Here is a 26,631-nt window from a genome sequence, read left to right on the forward strand (position 1 = left end):
CCTGCAACCACAAATCGCGTGCTCCGTTTCCGCAGCCACCGCGAGCCACCGCGAGCACACCACCATCTTCTCCATTCTCGCGTCCAATAGCTCCGCGCGCCACCACCATCGCCATCTCCACCGCGCCTACACCTGCATCTGCGCGAGCCATGAACCTGCGCAGCTTCACGCCACCACTGAACTCCCGCAGCGCCACCATCATCGCGGCACCATCTTCTCACCTCTGCAACGCGCGAGACGAGCACACCACCACGACCACCACGCCGCTGCAACAGAACTGCCACACCTCCGCTCGCCGGACCACCGCGCAGTTCACCACTTGTTCTGCAGCCACCACGAGCTCGCCGGAGCAGCCACACGTCGGAGCAGCCGCCGTCACGAGGGAGGGAGAAGAGTGTGAGAGTGAAACCCTAATTCTGGAGAGAGAATCTGCACTGCCACGTGTCAGCGTCTGATAGAACAGTCAAACTGGTCAACTGGTCAACTCTGGTCAACTAGTCAAAGTCAGCAGTCAATTCTGGTCAAATTCTGGTCAATTTGGTAAAAATGCTTAAATAAGAGGGGCAGAATTGGAAATTGGACAGAAATTAAGTTGCTAATTAATTAAATAAAAATAAAAGATTTTAGCAACTGACAGATAAAGCCCAAAGTCCAGTGGAAGCCTATATAAAGAGACTTAAGGGAGTAGAAGCGGGACACAATTCACGACTGAAATTTAGAGCTTACAGCTTAGACACTTAGAACTCTCTGGTTTTGGCAGATACCGTCTCCACCACATCTCTCATTCTTTCTTTTATTTTCTCTTCATCATATTATCATGTATTCCATCAAAGCCATGGAGGGCTAAGCTTTAAGGGTTGATTCCACTGTAATTTCTTAAATGGATTCTGAGGTTAGATGAATTTATATGTTTTGTTATTTTGATTATTGTTGTGGTTTTTGTTTATCTATGTCCTTTGCTTCTTAATCGAATAGAAAATAATGATTTAAAATCTACATGCATGCTAATCATATGAGTTAAAAGGTTTTTAAATTAAATTGAGACTTTACTTTGATTTTGTTTAGAAACTTTCATTTGATTAAATAAATTTTTGCCAATAATTGAGACTTTAATTTGATTAGAGGTAATTACTTTAACTAAAATTAGTCAAGACTTTACTTTGATTAATTAAGTTTTCTATTTGGTAAAGAAACAAAGGAATAGACATGATTAGGCATATTAAAATTAATTGAGACTGTACTTTGATTGAATTTACTATGGACAATCTAATAATTCTCACTTTTAATTGAGACTGTACTTTGATTAAGAGTGAGGATGCCAACAAATGAATTGAGTCTTTACATTGATTTATTTGTAAATCAACAACAATAATTAATTTAACAATAATCTCTAGATAACCAATGAAGAATCTTATTTAGAAAAAGCAGTGGAATTGACCTATTTACTATTACTGTGTTTACAATCTTCCGTGTCATTTTCTTTGCATATCAAAACCTCCCTATTTTTATAGTTGCTAGTTTTAAATTGCATTTTTGAGAATCAAATATTTGAGATCAATTCCGTATTCGTTGTGAGACGACTCAGGGTTATCTTAACCCTAACTATTTTCTTCACTACAAACTGGCAATACTGAAGTTGCTAAAGTAGTGGTAATTTGATCGCGTCAACGACAACGATATCAATTACTCTCCTTTCAGACGCCACTTCTACCACAAAAATTCCCAACACTAAAGACATCAGATTTGGAGGTAGCATTGCTTGGTTTCTGCAAGTTTTCAAGAGGAAGATACCATATTGTGCCCCCTACTCTTGATGTCTCTCCCAATCTTAAATGGTCACTTTTGATTGATGTTGTTTTCTTGTTCTTATACCTATACTCAGACTCAATCTCATGCTCTAGCTACCTTCCGATGCCAAATTCACCCAACTGAGGTATTTAAACATGAATATTGAACTTGGTATTGAAGTAGATATTAAGGAGATTCTCTAGTATTTGATAATGACATTTAATTGTTATTGGCTTGTTGCTATGAACATACTCCTGATGAGGTTTGTGTTTTCTTCTTTTCTGTTCATGTTCTTAACTCTGCAGTTTTTGGTTTTAACTTATAATTTTGTTGTTGCAGTTGGAAATTGAGGATGGTGAACAAATTGATGTCATGCTTCATCATACTGGAAGCTATGTATTCTAAAGGGTTTCATCCTTAAGGAATTATAGAATTAGTTTAACATAAAGAATGTGATTGAGATTCTTTCTAATTATTATTGCAACAACAATCGGAGTATCACTTCCTTTCTTGATTGGTTCAATCTTCCATCATAAAATTGAGGTACATGTGACTTGAGATTAAGTTTATATTCGTCTTCATGTGTTTGCCTCACATGTGCTAATTAATCAAGACTCGGCATTCCTTGATTATTTGCAGGAATGGTTAGAAAAGTATGCAAAGAAAGCTTCTCTGCTAAGATCTGCTGTAGGGGAAATCCAACCCTTTGTTGATTGCTACTATTGTTTATTATTTTCTTATTAGTATTATTATTTGAGATATGACATCACATTCTTTCTATCACACTAGTATTTACTAAAATTTATCCATGACTAAAGTTTCATCTAATATATAACTATTTTTCAATAATATATTATAACATATAGTTGTACCATCACCTACATACACGTGTTTCTTTTAACAATGCTAAGCATCATTTATCAATTTTATAGATAAGCATCAATCTCTGTCATATTTCTTTGCCACTTTTTATTTAGATTTTCTACTTAAGAAAAAATCTAGATAATTTACTTAAGAAAATTTCTTAAACTTATTGTTTTGTTATTTTAAAATTATTCAAATACTTATATTATTTATTCATTCCGTGGACAGATGATGTTCAAAGTGAGGTATCGTCTCCCAATGATGAAGCATGATCAAATGGAGGAGCAAAATAGGAGGAAAAAAATAGTTTAGGATTAGGTTTAAGTATAAAAATGTATTATGACTTGATAATATCTTTTAATATTATCTATTTTATGTTTGTATATTTGAATTCTTGGTGGGTACTTGTAATTTTTAAACAATCAATGAAATAAAAAAATTGTCATTTCTTTTGTATATTTTCATTTTATTTTTACAAGTTTTTATATAATTTAAATTGTTATTATTAAAAAAATATTATATTGAATTAAAAAATTATAAATATAAGTGGATAATAATAAATAATAAAATATTTTATTTAAGAATTATTTATAATAGGAACATTTATAAATGTAATAATACAATGTGAATTATGACATTTATAAGTGTCGTTCTTTTCATTGGATTTGTTTTTCAGTAAGTAAATAACGTCATTTTTAACTGTCATTAATTACTTCTTAAAAACGTCATTTTATACAACGTATAAAATGGCGTTTGTTGCGGCGTTTCACTTTAAAACGCCATATTATATTTTGTGACGGCAAGAATTACGACGTTTTCAGAAAACGCCGCGCGCGTAAATAACGACGTTTAAAAATGTCGTAATATACAAAAATAAACGTCACAACTTACACGATTTTTTGTAGTGAAGGGTGGATACGATGTTGAGAAATGGAATGCTAAGGCTATAAAAAGGGGAGTTTGAAGAGTTTTGCAACTTTTATAGAGGTTTTGAGGAAGTTTTCTCAACGACAATTGCTTCCTGGTCATGGTAGACATGAAAAGATCATCATTTTGAGTGAACAAATAAGTGACCTTGTGTATGGATCAGAGTAGCGCAACAGGATAGTGGCAAATGGTGCTTATGGATGGTAAGAGGTGCGTGAGAAGTGTAAGACCCGAGAAATTTAAATAATTAAATAAATAATTATTTAATAAATGAGGGTAATAAGAGCCTTCATGGCATTTAATGCGAATTATTATGATGTGGAGAAGTACTAGCTCAAATGGTTAAGAGTACTTAATGGTGTGAAATTGCATGGGTTCAAGTCCTATGTATGCCAAATTGTATGCTATTTTAAATCGTGCATTATTTTAAGGATATGTTTGAATGTGATTAGTGATAATGTAATCCTAAAATTTTAGGAATTATCACGAAACATGAATTGGTTGAATTTGTTGTGCATTGACTTTGTAATTGAATGGTTGTGGGTTCAAACCTTGCTAAGAATGAAATTAACTTTCTTTTTGCCAAAATTTCATTTGGCATGGAGATGAAAAGGCAAAGGAACCCTAGCTGCCAATAGAGGCAGCCTAATGGGTTGAGAGACATTCTACTAATGGTTATTGAATAACCATTAAGCAAATTTTAATTAATTTTCGTTTTAGTAGGAAATGGTGATTAAGGGAGACATTAACTTTGAGAGAGAAGAGAATTAGAGGGGGAATTAGCACTGCATTTTCATGGTGTTGAAGGGAGAGGTTTCAAAGACATCAAAACATGCTTTTGGAAGAGTGGAAGCTAAGAATTTTGGTAGAGGAGAGGAAGGTTCTTAGACCTCTTCAAAGAAAGGCTTGGCAAGACCATTTGGGAGCAAGGATTCCAGGTTAGGGGAGTTCCTTTATATGTGTATATGATTTCTACTTATTTACGTGTTATAATGTATGAATGTGATGCCTTTGTATGATAAAAATCTCTCTCTTTACGCGTTTTTGGAAAATTCCCAGAAACCGTCTAGCGGCTTTGAATGTGCCGCCAAGCGACGCATGAATATTAACCCAATTCTAGGTTTTTTGTGATGAACCGCCTGACAGCAAGGGTGACTTTGCCAGGCGATGTGAACACTGTGCAAAAATGTAATTTTTCGTACTTTTAGTGCAACAGGGACCGCCAGGCGCAGGTTTTATACCGCCAGACGCCAAGCTCTTCATTTTTGGGCGTTAGGCGACACAAATTTTTCTTGTTTGTGCAGTTTTCATAAAACTGCGTTTCCCGATTTGGTAACCGTCCAATTTAGGTGAAAGTTTGACAGGTGATTCATAACATGTTGTTATTCACTTTGAATAGTGGAGATTTGCATCGGAGGTCTGAATCTAGAGATATACATCACTCATGATTGGTTGTTTTAATTCCCTAATAGTATTATTATTTATGGATGATTAAGTGTTCTTAAGTGCTGGTATGGCTTTGATTGGTGAATGTATATATATATATATATATATATATATATATATATATATATATATATATATATATATATATATAATATAGATGTGTGATTGATGAGTATGTTTTGGTAGTGCTTGTTGAGCTATATTGAATATATGAACCTATATATGTTAGCTCAAGTTTATGATGTTATAAGTGTGTGAAAAAGGCCATTATTCATGATATCACTATGACTAGGTGTTCCATGATCATGACGGATTTTGGGCAAATATGGGAACATGATAATCATACTTTAAATGTAAGGGGAGCTGCTTGCCTATGTTTTTAATTATATATAATCTACTGTGCCTTGTATGAATGAAATTGTATGAAATCCCCTTCCGTTTATGCTGCTTTCCGCAAAATTCTTGGTTTTCGCTCAGCAACGGCTTGGCTGGCATGAATGTGCCGCCAGGCAACATATCAGTTTTTGGGTTCTGCTATGAACCATCAGGTGGTGATGAACTACCGTCAGGCAGTGCGACACTATTCTGCACAATTTTTGTGGTGTTGTGATGCAGAAGTCATTGTAAATTCTGGAATTGGTTGGTGTGTACTATGTTTCATTTTTACTAATATAATTTGAATAATTGGATTTGGTGCTAAAGTTTCATATCAAAGGTGTGGCATAACCATGGAATTAGTGATAGAGGTGGAGCAAAGTTAATTAGGAATTGATTTATGTGTCTGATTATTAAGTATTCGTATCCATCTATGTGCATTTTTTTTCTAGATGTGCATAAGGGTTCGACCTAGTGGAATGGTGAGACGGGTTGGGAAAAACGTAGGGGTTCTTCACATAGAGGGAAAAATTGGGAAGCTTCCAAGACCTGTTACGTCGTCTGGCGGTGCATTATTTACCGCTAGGCGATAATTGGGGGTTTTCCAACTTGGTGTTCTGATGGTGTAGAGGCCGAGAGTGGTGTATGGGATCTTATGATAAATTTAGGTGGACGAGAATATTAAACTAAATTGTGGTAAGTCGAAGGCTATACTGAAAAGAATATGAAGGTGTATAAATTATTAGTATGTGAGAGTGGGTCTGCATATGACATTGTGAACATGATAAGAATAATGTTGATGGTAAGTTTGGAGGTGCTAGGAAAAGGTAATGTTCTGTTGGATATAAAACTATGATTTTTGGACACTTACTATCTATTCGGGTAAGGTTTAAATCATAAATTGGTGTAGCTTTGGGTGGAAGAGATTGAATAAAAGGTTGGCATCATTTCGGTAGGGAAGCAGCAGGTAGTTTAATTATTTATGTCCTGGAATTGGTGGACCTTTTCCATGAGCTTCATTGAGGTTTTATGCAATGTTAAAGGACTTGGTAAAATCATAGGATTTGAATAAGGGAATTGAAAATTATGAATGATAGACATTTGAGCCCTGTGAGAAATGTATATTACCATGAGTCTAACCTTAAGTGACAAGTGTATTTCTGGACTTTAGGAAATACTTTGGGCTCTAAGCCAATCTATTTTGGGGTGCTAAATCAGTAGATATCGCTACTAGTATAGCGCCTAGCGGTTCGGTTGTATGCGTCAGGCGATAGGACCTCCAAGGAAGTCCCTACACCGCGTGGCGCCTGGCGGCAAGGTGTGTTTCGCCAGGCGACAGACCCTAAAACAGTGGGGTTATCTGGAGCCTAGCGCCTAGCGACGAGGATGTTCTGCCAGGCGGTCTGCACAGGTTTGTGGTCAGTGGCTTGTGTGTGTTTTTTTCATGCATTGATGCGATACTTGGATCAAGGGATGTTGTGCCATGAGCAGGTAAGTTCATGCATGGTGGTGAACACGTGATGGTATGAGTGGGGAAGTTGATATCCTGATACTCTCATGTGGGGATATGAGCGAGGTAGGTTCGTATGTTCCGTGCTCACACTTGAGAGATGTTGCGTGCGGGGAGGTACGTAACTCGTGGATCACGTGTGTTGGACTACGGACGAGCAGGTTCGTAGAGTAGGACTACGAGTGGGGAGGTTCGTAGAGCAGGACTACGAGCGGGGAGGTTCGTAGAGGCAGGACCACGAGCGGGGAGGTTCGTGTGACCATCATAAATCCTTAATCCAAGGCTAACTATTTGTGTGATTTGAAGTTTAAAAGCCTTGAGGTATTAAGGTCTTGGCCAAGAATTAAGTAGACTAAATTAGTTGGGTAATTGATATTATTAATGTGTGTGTTATTTTCATTATGAGCTCACCCTTTTTGTTTATGTTTGGCGATGATCGTTTGATTTGATACACGGGAGCAGATAATATTACAGGTGATGTTGGCGATGCATAGAGACGGAGAAAGGGCTAGCTTGGGGACTTGATCTAGGAAATAAATTATGTTTTCTTCTATTTTGTCGAATTTTGGAAATTGTAATAAGATTATTACTTTAGCTTTAATCAAATTTTGGCACATTGAATAATGTTTTAAATTTTCCCGAGTTTGGAAATAATAAAATTTTGTCGTTTGATTTTCATTTCTTATTTATTTATTTTAATTAAGTAATTTCCAGTAGGGACGTTACAAGAAGAACTATCTTACTATGACCTAGTAGTTACTACGAAGACTGGTTCTTTAAAAACATCGAAGGTTTCGTTCTTGTGAGTATCATTTAAGAGTGTTCAATGATCATTCAGAGTTGGAAGTGTAGAGTTGCACATAGGAAGTTGGACAAGAGGAATAGGAGATGGTTGAGTTATGGTTTCAAGTTAGGGTGCCAACCTAGAAGTAAGGAAGTAAGAGTAGGTGCTTACTCTTAGAAGGGAACTCAAGATCTGGGCTTGACAAGGTAAGAGTAACAGTTGGTGGAGAAGTATAAATGTTTGAGTTGGGAAGAGAAGGTGTGAGGTGATTTCATTAGTCTAGTCACATGGCACAAACGAGTGAGTTTCTCAAAAAGGTTGGGAAAAAGGCAAATCGGGCAATCTTAGTTTGAGGTGTATCATAGAGTTGCTTAGTACAGGCCAAACTAGAGATTTGAGGTCAAGGAAAGTTATTGTTCAGAGGTTTTTGCAGAATGATGGTTACAAGTTAAGAGATCAAAAATGAAGATAGGATGCCAAAATTAATATGGTGGTTAAAATAGTTGAAAGTTTTAAATTGGAAATGGAATAACTTGGTAGTGAACTTTGTTACCTTGGTTGAAGCCAACAAAGGAAGCAAGATGTTATGAGTGTCGTTATGCATAAAAGTGGTCAAGAGCGTTGATGCTAGAAGTCAAGTGTGATCAACTCAGTAGAGTGATGCTTAAAGCAGAGAACAAGGTTATGTGAAGTGGTAACTAACATGTTTTAGTTTGAGACCTGAGATTAAAGGAGATGTTGGTAAAAACCTACCAAAGTTAGTGGAGAGCATATGGAAGGTGAGTCAGTATATCAGAAACAAGTTGGTTGGTCGGGTATGAAGGAGCATTCCAGTTTTAAGGTTGGAGGTTGGGAGTTGCTTCGAGAGTAGTGACTAAACCAATCTACATCGTTGAACACATATCACTTAGCACAGAGGCAAAGTTTCTAGTGACTATAGGTGTTGGAGTCATTATATCAATCATGTCAAAGTGGTGGTTGTTAGAGAAAATGGGGAAAACATAGTTTTCCTCCAACCTCATCAGTGAATTTTCGAGGTCGAAAATTTTTGTTGTTGGGGAGAATGTAAGGTCCACTTTTTCTGCCCTTAATGTTTAAGGGTCTGATCTTATCTGTTGCGTCTAAGGCTGGCCCATAAGGTACCCAAGACCCCTCTTACAACCACTTGCTCCCATTCATTCTGCACTTTTCCAAAGCAGTTCACTTACTCTCTTATTTCTCCTCCAAGAGAGTTCTGCTAGGGTTTGGCTCCATCCCTCTTCAAGCTAGCTCAACCCCATTTCTACTCCACGTAAGTTGGTCTTCAACACATATCCTCTCTTCTCTAGTCTTATTTTCGTGGTTCCCAACAGAGGTTCATCTTGATAACCTCGTTTTCAATCTGTGTTAGTGTTTCCAGCTCTTGAATCTCATCCTAGAGCTTTAGTGCTCGTTGGCTTAGGTGTCAGTGTCTTTGGCTATCATTATCCAGGTAAGGGAAGCTAGGGTTCTACTATTTTGAAGTTATTGTGCCTGTATGGTTTCTTTTACGTGTTGGGTGGTTGATGTATACTGTCCCAACCGTACCCGAGTACACGGCCCCCAGAAGACACGATGGCCGCCTGCCACGCAAGGACGCCTTCATCTAGAACTACACGGCCCCCAAAAGGCATGATGGCAGCCTACAACGCAAGGACACCTCCACATGGAGAACACGACCCTCACCTAACCTCACACTCCTTTTCACGAAGACGCTCCTTCTGAACAACACGGCTTACAACCAAAACCCCGTGGCCGCTTACCTTGCGAGAGGCACCCCTCCGAAGGAAAACTACCCTCGACGCATCTCATGGCCGAATACCGGGCACCGCCAACATTCGAAGGACCCTTGGTAAATTCCCTCGTTAACACTGGATCTTAAAATAACCATAAGAGAGATATTGGGCCCAAAGGCCCATCACAGGTAGGACCCACAGGTAAAAAGGTATAAATAGCACACTGTTCTATGCATTGATTACGCATTAAATTATTCTCTGAAACCCTGACATCACCAGTGTTGACTTAGGCATCAGAGTGTCTTTTGCAGGTCCCCTGTGCCTCCCTCAAGTCCCCTTGGAAGCAAGAGAAGACCGACCCGAAGCAAGACAATCAAGACCTTTGACCGATTTGTGGACTACAGACCTCGGTTCCGTAAGAACATATATTGTTTATTACGTGATAACATGTTTCTTGCACTATTATGATGGTTTGAATCTGGTTTTTCACGAGGGAGGGTAGTGAGTTCTACTGAACTTGTCTAGGCGAGCAGGTTGGTCGCTTCAAATGAAAGCTCTCGCTTAAGCGAGAACAGCAACAACTCACCCCCTTCTCTGTTTCGAGGGCTCACCTAAGCGAAGGCCACTCGCTTGAGAGATAGTGGTCTCGCTTGAGAGATAGTGGTCTCGCTTGAGCGAGATGAACTAGCTTGAGCGAGACCTCGACGTGCCTATGTTTGCAGTCTCGCTCAAGCGAGAGCAAGTAACTTAATCGAGGGATTCCGCTCGCCTGAGCGAGAGCTCTTTAGCCTGAGCGGGATTGATAGAGTTGAGTGTATATGAGTGTGTGTCACATGATTGGATGATGTGTGCTTTAAACAATTCAAGTTATGATGCCATATATGCTATATATGATATATTGGGACTGTAATTCATGAGTTTGGTATGATTGTGCGTCTAGAACATGATAAGATGGTTGGTTGAATATTGGCATGAGATTTGCTATGCATGATAATTCTATGTTAGGTTTGTGAGACATGACTATGGAATGGATTAGGACGTAATTCCATGAATCTCTTGGTGAGATTTCATGGTGGTGCCTCATGGTTTAGGACGTAATTCCATGAATCCCTTGGTGAGATCTCATGGTGGTGCTTTATGGTTTAGGACGTAATTCCATGAATCTCTTCATGAGATCTCATGGTGGTGCCTCATGTTAAGGATGTAATTCCACAAATCTCTTAGTAAGGTTTCATGGTGGTGCCTCAGTATATAATTAAGTAAGGATTCAAGTAAGGATTGCATCCTGAAACTCTAAAGAGTTAGTTAGTCTCATGAAGAGCGTACTAACTCAAGTGGTGAGAGTAGTAGGAGGCCCTAGTCTTTGGCAGGATAATGGCATTAGATGTTTGAAGGCTAACCTTGTACGTGGTAGGGTGAAACCCATTGGCAATGGCTCTGTAGAGCAGTAAAGGCCACCACAAGTGCAAGCATCCAGTGAATCCGACTAATTATATGTATCCGGATAATTGAGTCTTAGAGTCTTGCTTGGTTGCTATCACATGTTTGGTTGATTCATGTATTCTTGACTTTTAAATTACATGCTCAATTGTATGATAAAACTTTTTTACTTTGGCTTACCCTTTCTGTTGCTTGTGTGGTTTTCTCCATTTGCGATGATCATCAATTTATTGATGTGAGCAGATGTGGGAACCCTTAGTGGTCATCAGGGTGATGGAAACCCCGCAACATAGCTTATCTTGGGTGGGATCTCCTTACTCCAAGTATCCTTTTAAGGCACTATGGCCTATGTAATATTTGGCTCAAGAGCAAACTCTTTTGTATAACTGTGAACCTTTTATTCTTTCTGTTATGGCATTGTATAATGCCTTATTTTCATTATTAGTATATTTGGATGATTGTATGATCCTTTATACTTTAAACCTTGTGCTCTTGGGATTTTATAAATTATGCGACATTTTGTTTAATTAGATTTATTTATTAAATGGGACGTTACACTAGCGTGTAGATTTATTTGATTTTAATTTTTAAAAACAAAAAGATTGATTAAAATAAAAATATTCAAGTTTTAATAATTTTTTACCTCTTGAGGTTTTATTTAAAAGATTATGATATTTTGATAATTTGATAATATTTACTTTTTAATTACATTAATTTTTTTTCTTTTTTTTCCAAGTCATATTAAATTTTTTTTCATTTATTAAGATGTTGTCACGTTTGTAAGGCCCATTTTTAATTTTCTGCCCTAATGTTTAAGGGTTGACCATAATCTATTGGGCCTAAAGGGTGGTCCATAGGGTGCTAAGGCCCTAAAGCTGCTAGAGTTTCCTTTCAGCCTCACTTTGTCAATCTGAACCTAAACACTACCTCCCTTACGTTTTCAGAGCTCTACTAGGGTTAGCCGTCAACTCTCCCCAAGCGAACTCTGACTCTTCCACTCCACATAAGTCACTCCTCAGCTCATGTTTCCCCTTTTCTAGGCCTATGTTCATTGTTTACCGTTAGGGTTTTGTAATGACTCGTCCCTTTTCCTGTTTTACCGTTTGTTTCAGCTCTTTAACCATCCTAGGGACAGTCGTGCTCACTGTGTGCGTGTCGGAGTGTTTCGCTAGCTTGTTTTCCAGGTACGGAAAGCTAGGGTCCGCCTTTTCTTTTGAGTTATGATGTTTGTGCCACTATTTTACCATTTTAAATATTTTTAGTATGTGATGTGAACCTGTGTATGATAATTTTGAGCCATTGGCAATTTGTTGAGTGGTCGTGCACGAGAGAACAATAGTGAGCACTGGTTTTCTCGCCCAAGCGAGCATGTCTCGCCTAGGCGAGATCAACAGAGGCTCGTCCAAGCTGCTTCACGCGAGCGGTCGCTCAGGCAACCCATGTCCGTTCTGAGCGAGCGAGCGTCTCGCCCAAACGAGAGGGGTCTTGCCTAAGCGAGATCCCGCGTGAGCTACTGTTCCCCTTTTCGAGCCCTCGCCTAGGCGAAGGCGGCTCGCCTAAGCGAGACCCTTCAGCCTGAGCGAGGAGTTGGGCGAGGCAGTGTGATGATTGGTTGTTTATTGTTCTTGGATGACTGGTACTTGCTTGGGTATGATTACTATGATGAAAAATATATAATGAACTGCTATGTATGAGTGATATGATTCATGGATGGTGAATGATGGGTATGGTATGAACTTGGCATGTAAACTAAATGAGATGGTTGGTGTTAAAGTGGCATGGTATTGGCATGAACTGAAATCCCATAACTATGTTTTGAGAGAAAATGATGGGTATGGAACCACTGGGAAAGAAATGAAAAAGGGGGAATTATCAAGAGATGGTATGTGATGAATATGTGTATGTGTAATAAATCTTTATTGATTGGTTTGGTATGCTTGGTCCGTGTCAATGTGTAATTCCTTGGAAATCCCTAGGTAGGATTTCAGGGTCGTGCTTCAATGGTCAGGACGTAATTCCATGGTCCCTGTTAGTGGGTGTCCATGGTGGTGTCCCATCTATATAAATTGGTAAGGATTCAAGGTAAGGATTGCATCCTGACACTCTAAGGAGTCAGTTAGTCTCACATAGAGCGGACTGACTCCTGTGGTGAGAGTAGCAGGAGGCCTGAAATTCATTAAGGGCTAATCTTGTTTATGAGGAAAATTGATTCATTGTAACACTTGTAACACATAACTCGGGGGTGAGCAGAGGTATCCACCACAAGTGCGAGCATCCGCTGAATCCGACACTCCATCAAAATTGTCAATAGACAGCGTTTTTTTATTAATAGATAGCGCTTAAAAAGCGCTGTCTATTGGAGCGATGTCTATTAATAGATAGCGCTTGTAAAAAAGCGCTGTGTAATGACACTTTACACACATCGCTTGTTTAGACAAGCGCTATCTATATAGTTTCCAACAAATAGCGCTTTCTACAAAAAAAGTGTTGTTTATCGAAGCTCTCATAGACAACACTTAACTCAACAAGCGTTATCTATAAGATCACTTTTTCATTAATAGATAACGCCTTTTCAATTCAACAATAGATAGCGCTTGTTCAAACAAGTACTATCTATTTTTTATTAATGGGAGGCGTTTTTAAATTCATCAATTGATGGTATTTTTCGAAAAAAGCCCTGTGTATTGGTTTGATTTTTTTTATAATTATTTAACTTTTTGTTCGTTCCTTCTCATTTTAATGTTACGTGTAAAAAATATTTATGATAACTATAACAACCAATGAAAAACTAACCAAATGTGATTCAGATTGTAGAGTGACTAAAATGAAAGAGAATTGAAATTCTTACACAGTTACACAAAACTTAATGAAATTTATATATTTAAAAAAATTATGAAATTACATGAAAAAATAAGGAAGAGCTAAAATTTTCGATTCTCATCTATCATGTCCCATTTTTTGCGGATTGTGGGGCCAAAATACTTCATACAAAACATTGTTCCTAACCTCCCCTATATAGGTATATAAGGCAATATACAACTAACCTATATACATTTACTAATGAGATAAAAACACCAATCTTTCCTAACTTCAATGATTTGATTGTCAGAATATTATTGACATCTACAACTAGGAAAATACTACAACAAACAAAAATAAAATTACATTACTCAATAAAAATTCTACTACAAATGAATTATATATACAATCATAATAACTTACATCTATTGGAATTGTCCTACTTAACAATATGTGACAATTTCTTTCATATAACTAGGGATGTCAACGGGGCGGGTAGGGTACGGGTAGTAGCTCTCCCGTACCCTACCCGTTGGATAAATATATGCCCCGTACCCATACCCATATCCGTCGGGTATCCGTTATGCGGGTACCTGTCTATTTTTTTCATATCCACGGGTATCCACGGGTACCCGTGGATATTTGCAAACATATTTAAAAATAAATATTTAATCATAACTTCAAATAAAATAAAATAAAATGCATCACTATCATAAATTTTGAATAAAGTTCAAATAAACTCAAGTTGATACAAGTCCAAATAAGTGTAAAAGTAGATATAAAATGACGTTCAACACAATGAAATTTCTTTAATTAGTGTTTTGATCAACAAACCCACTTTCTCCAATTGATTCCTGAAAAATAAACAAAATAAACAAATAATAAACTTCAATTGTCATGTGCCTAGTATTCTTCTTTTGATTATATCATTTGACAACAAGCATACCATAAACGTCATTATCTATATAAGGTTTGATGTATATACTCAATTTCAAAGAAAGGAATGAGAAAAATGTCAAAGGGTGTAAGTTTAGCGGGTACGGGTATCCACGGGTACAGATACTATGATACCCGTACCCGCCCCGTTAACATGCGGGTATCAAAAATACCCGTACCCACGGGTAGCGGGTATCCATTTTTAATATCCGTTTTCTATCCGTTGCGGGTTTTATCCGTGGATACCCAAGGATACGGATTTTTTTGACATCCCTACATATAACGACAAATGTAATACCCACAATCATGGCCATTGGATTGTTTTGGACACTAGAACACCAAAATAAGAAAACAACAATATAATTGGTATTAACCTTTAAATAAAACATGATTTGATCTTCAAATACATAATTGTAATCTACCTTAATTGGTGTCCACATGTTATTGCTTAACTTAGACTTTGAAACTTTAGATCCTCTTTGAGCTCAGTAGGTTTGTATAACCCTAGTTAATAAATAAAAATAAAGCATATATTAGTAAAAAAATATACAACTAAAATTGTGTGTGTGTGTGTCTGAGGAAATTCTTACATGTCAAACAACTTTTTCAAATCTTGCCTCATATTAATGTGATGAAGGATTATCTTGTTTCTTTTTAAGATTATTGAATATGGTGTGAGTTGATTAAGAAAGCTATGTGACATCCCCACTAGACATTAAGATAGCAAGCTATCTAGATGTGAAGGTTCCTTGAAGATGAAGATGATGGATTGATTCAAAACAAAAAGGAAATGAAAAGCACATAAACCATAGAAAACCAAGAACAATTAAAGGAAGAAGAAAACATAAAATGGATAGGAAAGAAATGGTAAAAATGTGAGAAGCACGCCACTACAAGGCTGGGCTAGAAGCCATGGCAACCTTGAAGATGAGTGGATGTGTGTCGCCACTTGCTATGCAAGATAAGGCTTAAAAGTATTCACTCCCTAGGGAGGAAACTCTCACAAATGGTTGAGACACAAGAGTGTTTTTACTTCAAAATGTTCAACCCTTTTATATGTCTAGGAGCACCCCTTATATAGAAGATACCTAAGGATGTCTCTACAAAAACCTAACCCTAGCTTCTAGAAACTAGGTCAAATAAGGTTACAAAAAATGAGAGACAAAAGAGCTAACTATGGTGTGTGCAATGCTAATTTCGTTCTAGCACAAAAGGAGACAAAGAATGTGTCTCATATGTCTCCAAAAAGTGGTCAAAGTATGCTAAAAATAAAGGAGACCAAAGGTACATAGGTACACTTGCTTCATGCCTTTTACTTTATGTTTTATGCCTTTGCTTTACTCTCTCCTCCACATCATTTATGCTCCCCAATCACCATGCGCCACCTAGCATTGCTTTCTTACTCCTAATTAACCTACAAAACAAATAAATATAGATTAGCATGTTGGCTTAAGTCAAGTCAACTATAGTCAACAAGTCAAACCTAGTCAAAGGTCAACAAGTCAACTAAAGTTGATTCAACTAAGTCAACTTAGGGAATAAAAAATAACAAACACAAATGAAAGGGATGAAGGATTAGTGAACTTCCTTTCTAAACATGCTTAATCTTCTTAAGCATGTGCCTCCATCCTTGGTTGGGGTCAATCTTTCATCATAATGTCCTTTGCCAATGTTGGCTAAAATTGGCAAAATTAGATTTCATGCATCTAACTTTGAAAATAGAACATTATTGATAAAGTTGGGAAAAAAGGTATATTGATAGGTTGAAGAACAAATATAATAATAGGTATATAAAGGTCAAGATACAATATAATAATATGAATCTTATTGCTAATCTAATAATTGTAATTTCTAAAAAAGAGCTAAGGAAAACTCACATGCATACATATATTCTTCAAACTAACACCATTTACGATAAAAAACTATAGCATAATATTCATGTTACCTCAATTTTGAAGATACTGTGATTTTTGTTTACCAAAGTCAATCACTACAAAATTAAAACAAGAATAAGAATATAATTAGTAAAAATGAAAAATGGAAGATAATATTTTCTCTTCGTACGTTTAGAATGTTTAAGTATTTGGTCAAATTATATTTTTAAATACACTATCCGTATAGTATTTACAACTAATAACTCACACATGAAAAAACAACACATTAACGGAAGAAATTTTAGTTGAGATATATATTAGTGTTGAATACATTTTAGTTTAAATATATATTAGTATTTAAGACATTTATTTTAAATATATATTAGTACTTTAGTTAATTTTAAAAATAACGTTTTATTATTTTAATTAGTTTATTTTATTATTTTAATTAATCTTTTGAAATACGATTAAATTTAAAAGTAAAGTGTTCTTTTATAAATATAAGAAGTAATACTTTAAATTTAATTTTGTAATTAATATGGCTATAATTGAAAAAAAAAAGCACATGGTTGGATTGTGTCATAACTTAATTATCTCTGCTTCCAACGGACAACTAACAACTTCTCAAAACATATTTATATACTACTTGAATATTATTACTATAGAAATTTGGAACCATTTTTGCCACGTTCCTTTTACAGATTTCCTAAAACGGAAATGAAACTTGAAAATGAGAGAAAATAAAATTAAAAGTAAATTAAGAAAAGAATTAAGAAAGATGATGAATAACACTACAAGAAATATGCTTATTATCTATGCTTAGAATTCGTAGATAATGGACAATTTTCGTAGGTAACTTGATGTTATTTACGAATTATCTACGAAACAGATTTCGTAGGTATTCAGTTGGTAGGTAACTTTATCTACGAAATATGCATTCGTAGATAATTTTATCTACAAAAATTATCTACGAAGGTAGTCGTAAGAAAGAACTTTAGTTATCTATGAAAATTTTTGTATATAAATTATCTACAAAAATCTTCGTAGATAAGTTACCTACGAAAGTTTTCATAGATAACTTACATACGAACTTTTTCGTAGGTAACTTAAAAATATTAAAAAAAAAACATATTTTAGACTATATATAGAAACTAATGCATTTATTAAAATTTAATACTCTTTAGCTTAGTGGTAGAGAAGCTAGAGCATTTGTCTATAGAAATTAGTAGAACCATATATAGAAATCAATGTTGTAATTAAAACAAATGGTGATTGGCTAAGTGGCAGAGCATTTTTGTACTATCATATAGGTCTTGAGTTCGAACCTAATTCATCATATAAAAAAAAAATCTACAAGTGACATATAGAAAAAATGTTCGTGACAATAAACCATGTGGTATTACATGTGGCATTAGCAGAAAAAACAAACTAGTGGCATAATGGGGTCAAGGCAGACTAAATAACATAAAGATGTTCTAAGTATATACCTTGAGATAATGTTATTTTTCAATCAGCCTTTGTTTCTATATTTGAGCTGCAAGGAATGGAAAGGAAGATTAGCATCTATAGTGATGTTTTCCATTATTATTTTTTGAATGGAAAAAAGTGTATGGAAGAAAGAATTACATTTTTTGAGATAAAAAGGATGTTTTCCCTATTTTGCTGCTTCTCTTTCTTTCTTTTTGTGATTAGCTACCTACAAGTTCAAGTATTACAAGAGAAATTTCTAGAGAACAGATTAAATATACATAATATTTTATTATATGAAGTCTCATTGATAAGTCATTCATGTTCGATCATAAGCCCTGAAACAAAAATAACAATAAAAAAGTGTACGAATTGAAGGGCAGCAAAAGAAATAACAGTTTTGAGCTGTTGAAACCAAAAACAGAAAACATGCGTTGAAGAATAAAAGAATGAAGGAAGATAGGGAGACCAAGAGAATCATTATCCCACCAAAAAAACGTAGCGACATGGCCTCTTTGTCCCCTGTTCCTTAATCATCGTCGTCCAACAGTCTTTTTCCTCCAAGCAGCTCCCCAATCTCAACCTTGACAACATCAACCTCTTCGGTGACGCCCACGTTGTCACCAACAACAACGCCGCCCCCCACATGCGCCTCACCAATCCCTCCCTCTCTTCCTCCAGTCTCCTCCGCCGCCCCGAGCCCCTCGTCGTTGATGAAGAAAGGTGAAACACATAATCTAAAACGAATCCTCTAATGGCAACCTCACCTAATTACCCTAGTTTGCCACAATCCCTGCAAAAATAAAAAAACTACACAGCGTGTTCAGACACAGTAGCGTGTTATCACAAAGCAAAATTACCAAAATCCACTAACCAAATGTACGATTCCCATCTTCCAGTCCTGCGATAGAAAGTGACGCCGCGATACTGCGAGCTCAAGTGACGCCGTGATACTGCGAGCTTAAGTGACGCCGCGATACTGCGAGCTCCACGACCTTGGTCCACGACGGTGATTCTTCATCAGTGGCTGCCGCAGAGTGATCCTCTGCTCTACGGCGGCACCGTGCTAATCCACCTTCGACGAGAGTGAGAGTGAGAGTGAATCGGGAGGGAGTGGGTTTGGGATTGAGTATTTTTGAAATGAGAGGATCAAATTTGTTAGCACGGCGGCAAAAAACCCTAATGAGAGTAAATGGTTTGTGAAGAGAAAAGGTTGAGAAATCAGAGAGGCAACAGAACGCAAGAAAGAAAAGTTTAAAGTTTAATAAAATAAAATTATAATTCTTATATACGAGTTATGTTCGTAGGTAACTTGTTTTATAAATAATTTTTATATATATTTTTTTAATATTTATTTTCTACCATAGTTTTGTAGATAATATTTTATATGAAAAATTCTCACCAAAGTTTCGCTATGTTTATCTACGAAATTTTTGTATGTAATTTATTTTTTCGTTACCTATGAATTTTAATGTTATCTACAAACTTTTTTTGTAGATAAAATAAAATTATCTACGAAAAAAATTTGATAGATAATATTTCGTAGATAATAAGCAATTTTTTTGTAGTGTAATTTATTCAATTAAAAGTTAAACTAAATGCATGATGAAAACAAGAATGGATAGGTACCTAAATGAATGATTTTTCTTCACGGATAGAATGCACCTGCCACTAATTCATATGCATGAGAGTAACCCAATTTATACCGGAGGACATTCACGTGTTGTGTAACGTCCCATTTAATTAATAAACGTAATTAAAGAAATGCCACACACAAATGATATTATATAGCAATCTTGGGGTCCTTAACCCAACCCCTACAAACTAGGCACACCACGATGCCGAAAGATTACAGGATAACGATTTGACTAAAAGTATATAAATCCAAGAACAACAAATACATGGGCCATAGCCCTAATGAAAAGCCCAACAGAAACTAAAGTCCAATCCACGCGGACTATGCAGCGGAATTACCATCTCCCTGTTGTTCACGGATGTTCCTCGTCTCTGCTCACACCAACAAGTTGATGATCATCGCAAAAGAGAGTACCACACAGCAGAACACACAACAACAAAAGTAGGGTAAGCTAGAGCATAAAATCATTTCATCAATGGATTCAGATACACTTCACAGTCCTGCATACATACATCACACAAGCATGTTACGACCTTCCAAACAATACAATACGACTCGACTCGACTCATCCGGATATATATAACTTGGTCGGATTCAACGGACGCTTGCACTTGTGGTGGATACCTTTGCTCACCCTCGAGCTATGTGTTACAAGTGTTTCATTGAATCAATTTCCCTCACCACAAGGTTAGCCCTTAATGAATTTCAGGCCTCCTGCTACTCTCACCACAAGAGTCAGTCCGCTCTAAATGAGACTAACTGGCCCCTTAAAGTGTCAGGATATAGTCCTTACCTTGAATCCTTACCTAGTTATACAGATGGGGCACCACCATGGGCACCCACTAACAGGGGCCATGGAATTACGTCCCGACCACTAAAGCTCAACCCCGGAAGTCTCACCTAGAGACCCCAAGGAATTACACGCTGACACGGATCAACATTCATAAATCAGCAATACGAGAACATTAAATCATATTTACAATTTCATACCAACCCCTAGGATTAATTCCTCAAACGTATCACATTTTGAATCCATACCACTAGTCATCACCACCCCATGAGTCTAGGGCCTCATCTCATATCAATACCATGTTACTTTAGTTCCAATCCACTCATTCATTTCACATGCCAAGTTCCCACAATACCCATCATTCACCATTTATGAATCATGTCACGCATACATAGCACTCCATTAGGCATATATCCATACATATGTACATGTATCTCATCATAGCAATCATACCCAAACAATTTTAATCATCCGAGAGTAAACACACAACCAAAACACAACACTATCTCGCCCAACCCCTCGCTCAGGCTGGAGGGTCTCGCTTTGGCGAGACATTCTCAATCAGGCGAGTCCCCTTCGCCTAGGCGAGGGCTCAAAAAGACCAAGAAAGCAACGCGGGATCTCGCTTAGGCGAGACCCCTCTTGCTTGGGTAAGATGCTCGCTCGCTCAAAATAAAGAGTGGGTCGCCTAGGCGACCTCTCGCGTAAAAGGGTTTGGGCGAGTCCTTGTTCGTCTCGCCTAGGCGAGACTGGCTCGCTTGGGCGAGATTAGCAGATCTCGCCACTACTTTCCTACAACAGTGATCCACGCCAGCCCATCCCACATATATTAACACATTCATAGCTTATCACAACATCATACCAGCCCCATAACTTCAAAACGACAGTTCATAACATAACAGAAATGAAATATGAGAGTGAGCTAGAGCTTCCCTACCTGGAAATGGGTTCGTACAGGACTTTCGACACACAACCAAGGAGCACAGCAGCTCTAGAAACGCACTAAAGAGCTGAAAACAGAAGGTACACGGGACAAAAGGGCGGATTAATACAAAACCCTAACTGTGAAATACAAAGGAAAAGCAATGGAACTCATACGATCTAGAAAGGGCACTTACTGGAGTAGGAACTGGTTCGAAGTTAGTTCGAGAAGGCTTGGGGAGGAACCCTAGCAAAGCGTCCTGTGAGAGCAAGGGGAAAAGACGGCTGGTTTCTGAAAGTGAATGGAAATGTGAAATTAGGGCAACACTAAGGGCTCTTATCTCATGGGCCAGCCTTTAGGCCCACTGCTGTAGGACAGCCCTTAAAAGGAAGCAGAATGAAAATGGGCCTTACATGTTGAGCATCCCATCATGAATGGAATAAATTTGAAGTGTTGTCATGCAATTATGAATGCAATAAAATTATGTTCACCCATTGGAATTCTTGTGAGATTAATTTCTTGATCAAACTGATATAAAATTCAGAATGAATGTGTGAACATGAGTTTAATATACTGGACAGAATTTAGACTTAACTACAATGCCAACCTACCTAATCCAATTCATATCAAGACATAATACAAGAGCCAGGACAAATTCAGGATTCAAATCACAACAGCTAACCAATTCAACTCATCCACTTCTAGATGCAATGCCAAAGCTTGATATTCCATGTATGAATTAAGTGGTATGCATAGAAAGCTCTATAACAGATCTCATAGTGGTTAAACTGCATAAACTTCTCAAACTACTTGAAATATGGTAGTGTGGATGCAGAATGTGAGTGTAGATTAAATAGCATGGATGGATTATGAATGTGAATATTAAAATGAATTTAAGTACTCTCAAATGAAGATGGATGCATGGGCACCAAGAATGCCGCATGAAATTAGCAAAAAGTGTATATATCAGATGGCAATAACAACTAAGCATGTGACAACAACAAAATACCAAATTAAACTCACTATGCATTATTAGATTTGTTGTGATAAAGTGCTACTACAGGACAAGAACATCAAAGTCCAGATTTTATATGGCGGCAGAGAATTAGATTTTGGCAGCTTAGACATAATTAAATTCATAACTAGATTTATGCATCAACATGATAAATGGAATGCTAAATGATGGAAGAAAAATGAAAAGATGAATTAAACTAATTGAGAAGAAGATTAACCTAGATGTAGTGCTAAGCTAAATAAGAAAATACTGGGAATGTCATTATAGTTTTAAATCACAGCAGGGCAGTGGCAAATAACACAAGACAATAGTGAATTTATCACATTATAGTAGCAGCACGCCCCATTAATTCATACTAGACTGTAGCATATGTAAAATGAGTTCAAAACAAATCATATGTAGTGAAATAAACATTCCAATGCCTAAATGAATGATTTTTTTTCACGGATAGAATGCACCTTCCACTAATTCATATGCATGAAAGTAATCCAATCTATGTTGCAGAACTGAATTCACGTGTTAAGCATCCCACCGTGAATGGAATAAACTTTAAGTGCTATCATTCAATTATAAATGCAATAGAATTATGTGCACCCATTGAAATTTCTATGAGATAAATCTCTTGATCAAACTAATATGAAAATCAGAATAATTGTGTGAACATGAGTTTAATCAACCAATTCACAACAGCAAACAAATTCAACTCATCCACTTCCAGATGCAATGCTAAAGCTTGATATGCGATGTATGACTTAGGTGGATACGCATAGAAAGCTCTAAAAAGGAAACTCACTTTCGTTAAACTGCATAACTTCCCAAACTACTTGAAATATGGTGGTGTGGATGCAGAATGTGAGTGCAGATCAAATAGCATGGATAAACTATGAATATGAATATGGATGCATTGATTTGAATATATATTTGATTTGAATGAAGATGGATGCATTGATTTGAATATATATTTGATTTCATATAATCCAGCTTTCACCTTTCTTATACACTAATCATGAATACGATCATATAATTGCTTTTCTTTTCCCCCTTCTCTGATCATAATGAGTCCCCCAAGAATGGTTATTCGCTTCTCTCATTCTTCTTTCTAATTTTTATGCTTTTCTTCTAAGTTTTGCCCTAAATTACAAAGTTTGGTATCCAAGTTTTTCTTCCAATGACAACAGTGGCCAAAATAGATAAAAAAGAACAAAGAATGAACAAAATAGAAGATAGAAGGAGAAAAAGAAGAGAGTTTGGTACTCATAAGTTTGGTATCCAAGTTTTTCTTCCAATGACAACAATGGCCAAAATAGATAAAAAAGAATAAAGAATGAACAAAATAGAAGGTAGAAGGAGAAAAAGAAGAGAGTTTGGTACTCATTGTAGTGATTGTTGGTCATCGTCGTCCGTTCACTGCCGAAAGACGAGAGAAGTCGTCTGCCGCTACAAAAATTGCAGGAGAGCGCCCACTCACTGTCGCAACACAGAATACTTTCCCAAACCCTTAATCAACAACACCCGCTCGAAGAATGATAGCTATTGTGGTTGGAAAGGGCTATGTTGTTGTGGTTGGAGAGCGCAAATGCTATTGTAGTTGGAGTCGCGGATGCTGCTGCGTGAGTGTTGTAGAAGAGAAAACACGAAAGGTATTGTGCGGGGGAATATTTTTTTTAATGCATATGATGCGTGAGGGTTGTAGAAGAGAAAACACAAAGTGTATGGCGCGGGGGGAAATTTTCTTTAGTATATATACACACTATTATACTTAAGCGCTCTCTATTTTGAATACATAGAATACGCTTTTTTATTTAAACGCTTTCTGTTTGATCCATTTAAAATATTTAATTTACTTTTTTAAAATAATTAAATATAAATAGTGTTTATTTGAAAAAGCGTTATCTATGGGTACCCATTTAGACAACATTTATCTAATAAAGTGTCGTCTAATGTTTCACATTTTCATTTATAGCGCTTAATTAAATAAGCGATGTCTAAAGTGCGCTATCTATTGTTAAATTTGGCGTAGTGTGACCAGGTTATATGTATCCAGATGAGTCGAGTCAAGTCTTAGTGTATCGATTGAAAGGTCATAACATGCTTGGTTGATATGTATATATGGAATTGTGAAAATATATCTGATTGTATTAATGAAATCTTGTCTGCTCTAGCTTACCCTTTTGTGTGTTGATTGCTTTGTATGTTGTCCTTCTATCCTTACGATGATTATCAATTTATTGATGGGAGCAGATGAGAGAGGTACTCAGGGTCAACAAAGGAGGGATGATTCTACTGCATAGTCTGCATGGGCTGGACTTTAATTTCTTAATGGGCTTTTCTTTAGGGCTATGACCCATGTACCTGTTCGTCCTTGGATTTATATACTTTATGTTAAACTCTTTAGCTAGTTTTCTTTTGAGGCATTGTGGTGTGCCTTAGGTTGTAAGGAGTTCAGTTTTAAACTCCATGACTACACTGTAGTATCTTATATGTATGACTCTTTATTTTAATTATGTTCATTAATTAAATGGGTGTTACAACATTTATATTGTTAAAAGTTTGTCGATCAATCTTTCATAAAAAAAATAAATTCTTATTTACAACCGTCAATACGATTACTTGAATTAAAGTAGTGTTGATATAGTCCAACGTGTCAACAACTTTAAGCTTCTCTAAATCTTCACCCTCTCTTTTGCTACTCGGAGCACCTCGACTAAAGTTTTTGGGGAAAGTAGAAACTTCTGGAAAGTAAAAATAGAAAGGAATGAAGGGTCGAACAAGCTCATAGTCATTAATATGTACCCCCTCCAAAAGCTAGTAGTGTAAATTCCAATTCAATATAAAAATCACATTTACTCATTTTTAAACAAAAACAAAAATTAAATTAATGACAAAAAGAAAAACCTATTAAGCCAAGATTAAAACTAAATTTGAAAATTTGACGGAGATTACAAATCAAACGCACCATAATAGTCTGAAACGCCTCACGTGCACATTAAACTGTTAGCACATTCTGGTGTGGTGGTCCTCTTTTGTCATGTTTCATTTGTTTGGGATATATTTATCCAAGCGTGAAGCCTACAAAGCAGCAGCTTGCAAAATTGAAGTTAAGTGCACACTTGCCACTCCACTGTGTCCCATACTTTACAAGAAACTTCCACGGTCATTCTCACACCATATTTGTCCAAACATGCATTCATACGTATAAAGTCTAAATGCCATCATCCCATCATGTTTACGGGTTCAAGTACTTTTTCTTTTTCTTTTTGATATTTCAAGACGTGAAAATGGGAATAAATGTTTCTATCTTGTTTATCATACTAAAAATATATTAATTGTCTGCTACTTTTATTTTTACATAATTTTTTTAATTATGAAAATTGGTTCTTCACTCTTTTAATATTTTAAAATAAAAGCATAATTGTTGTTGGTCAAACAATTTAAGAATATTAAATTGATTACGTGTTTAATATGTTTGGGGAGTTAAATAAGATTATTAATATAATGTTCCGAATTAGGATTTGAAATCAATATCACAAATATAGAATATACTATGTATAATTATAAGGAAAATGATATTTTAACCCACATTTTTTGACCCATTTTAAAGTATCATTATCCTAATTATAAGGGAGTGTAGTATGAGAATATTGTTAAATTATATATTAATTTAATATTTGGTTCATGTAATTTAAAGAATAACTTTAATGTAAAGATTCTAATGTGATGATTATTAGAATATAAGTTATTAAAGTTATGGGGATTATTTTAGACTTATTAAATTAATTCTCTCACTTCTCACTTCATAGGGGTAATATAATATTTTATTAAAGTTTTAAAATACTAGAAGAAAATAATGACAGTTGTTTCTGAAAAGCCATACAGTTTTTACGTTTCAAGATAACGTAAAGAAATGTGACTTTGACAGGAGAAGACTTTGTACTTGGTAATTCTATATCATCAAGAAGCCATTAAAGAAAAGTAAGAGAAGGGAAAATATTGATTAAGAGAACTTTGCAATGGATCCAGGTAAGTTCTTAAACTCTTCTAATGATATAATTGTGAGAATCATAATTCCTAAACGTTCCTCTTCTATAATAGAGTAGTTTCTTATATTGATTAGAAAATGGAAACTACATAAAATAATTTACATTGGTATCAGAGCCAGATTTAGAAATTTATGATTCTCCGTACAAGTATTTCCCAAATTATAAAACCCTAATTTAAAATTATGGAATTTAGGGTTTTTTGGTTAATTGGTTTTCACTGCACCATTTAGATTGCAATATGCATTATTTTAATAGCATATAAGA

General features: G+C 36.2%; 2 long non-coding RNA genes across 3 annotated transcripts; one reads left to right on the top strand and one right to left on the bottom strand.

Moving 5' to 3' along the window:
- Positions 1-1,796: 1,796 nt before the first annotated feature.
- Positions 1,797-3,051, top strand: LOC146881584 (uncharacterized). The gene is made up of 4 exons (XR_014986242.1): positions 1,797-1,933; positions 2,128-2,331; positions 2,428-2,475; positions 2,881-3,051. It is a non-coding gene; the product is annotated as an uncharacterized LOC146881584 (long non-coding RNA).
- Positions 3,052-14,420: 11,369 nt separating this feature from the next.
- LOC114170061 (uncharacterized) lies at positions 14,421-19,206 on the bottom strand. 2 transcript variants are annotated; one of them, XR_003601038.2, is made up of 7 exons: positions 18,839-19,206; positions 18,454-18,774; positions 18,124-18,193; positions 17,985-18,031; positions 16,569-16,613; positions 15,046-16,299; positions 14,421-14,541 (listed from the first exon to the last, which is right to left on the bottom strand). It is a non-coding gene; the product is annotated as an uncharacterized LOC114170061 (long non-coding RNA). The 2 variants fall into 2 exon arrangements; XR_014986415.1 differs by having other exon boundaries at positions 14,422-14,541; positions 18,124-18,774.
- Positions 19,207-26,631: the final 7,425 nt, after the last annotated feature.

The sequence above is a fragment of the Vigna unguiculata genome, chromosome 11 (genome assembly GCF_037176805.1).
Source record: "Vigna unguiculata cultivar grain cowpea cultivar isolate G323 ecotype 2 chromosome 11, ASM3717680v1, whole genome shotgun sequence".
Classification (NCBI taxonomy): domain Eukaryota; kingdom Viridiplantae; phylum Streptophyta; class Magnoliopsida; order Fabales; family Fabaceae; genus Vigna; species Vigna unguiculata.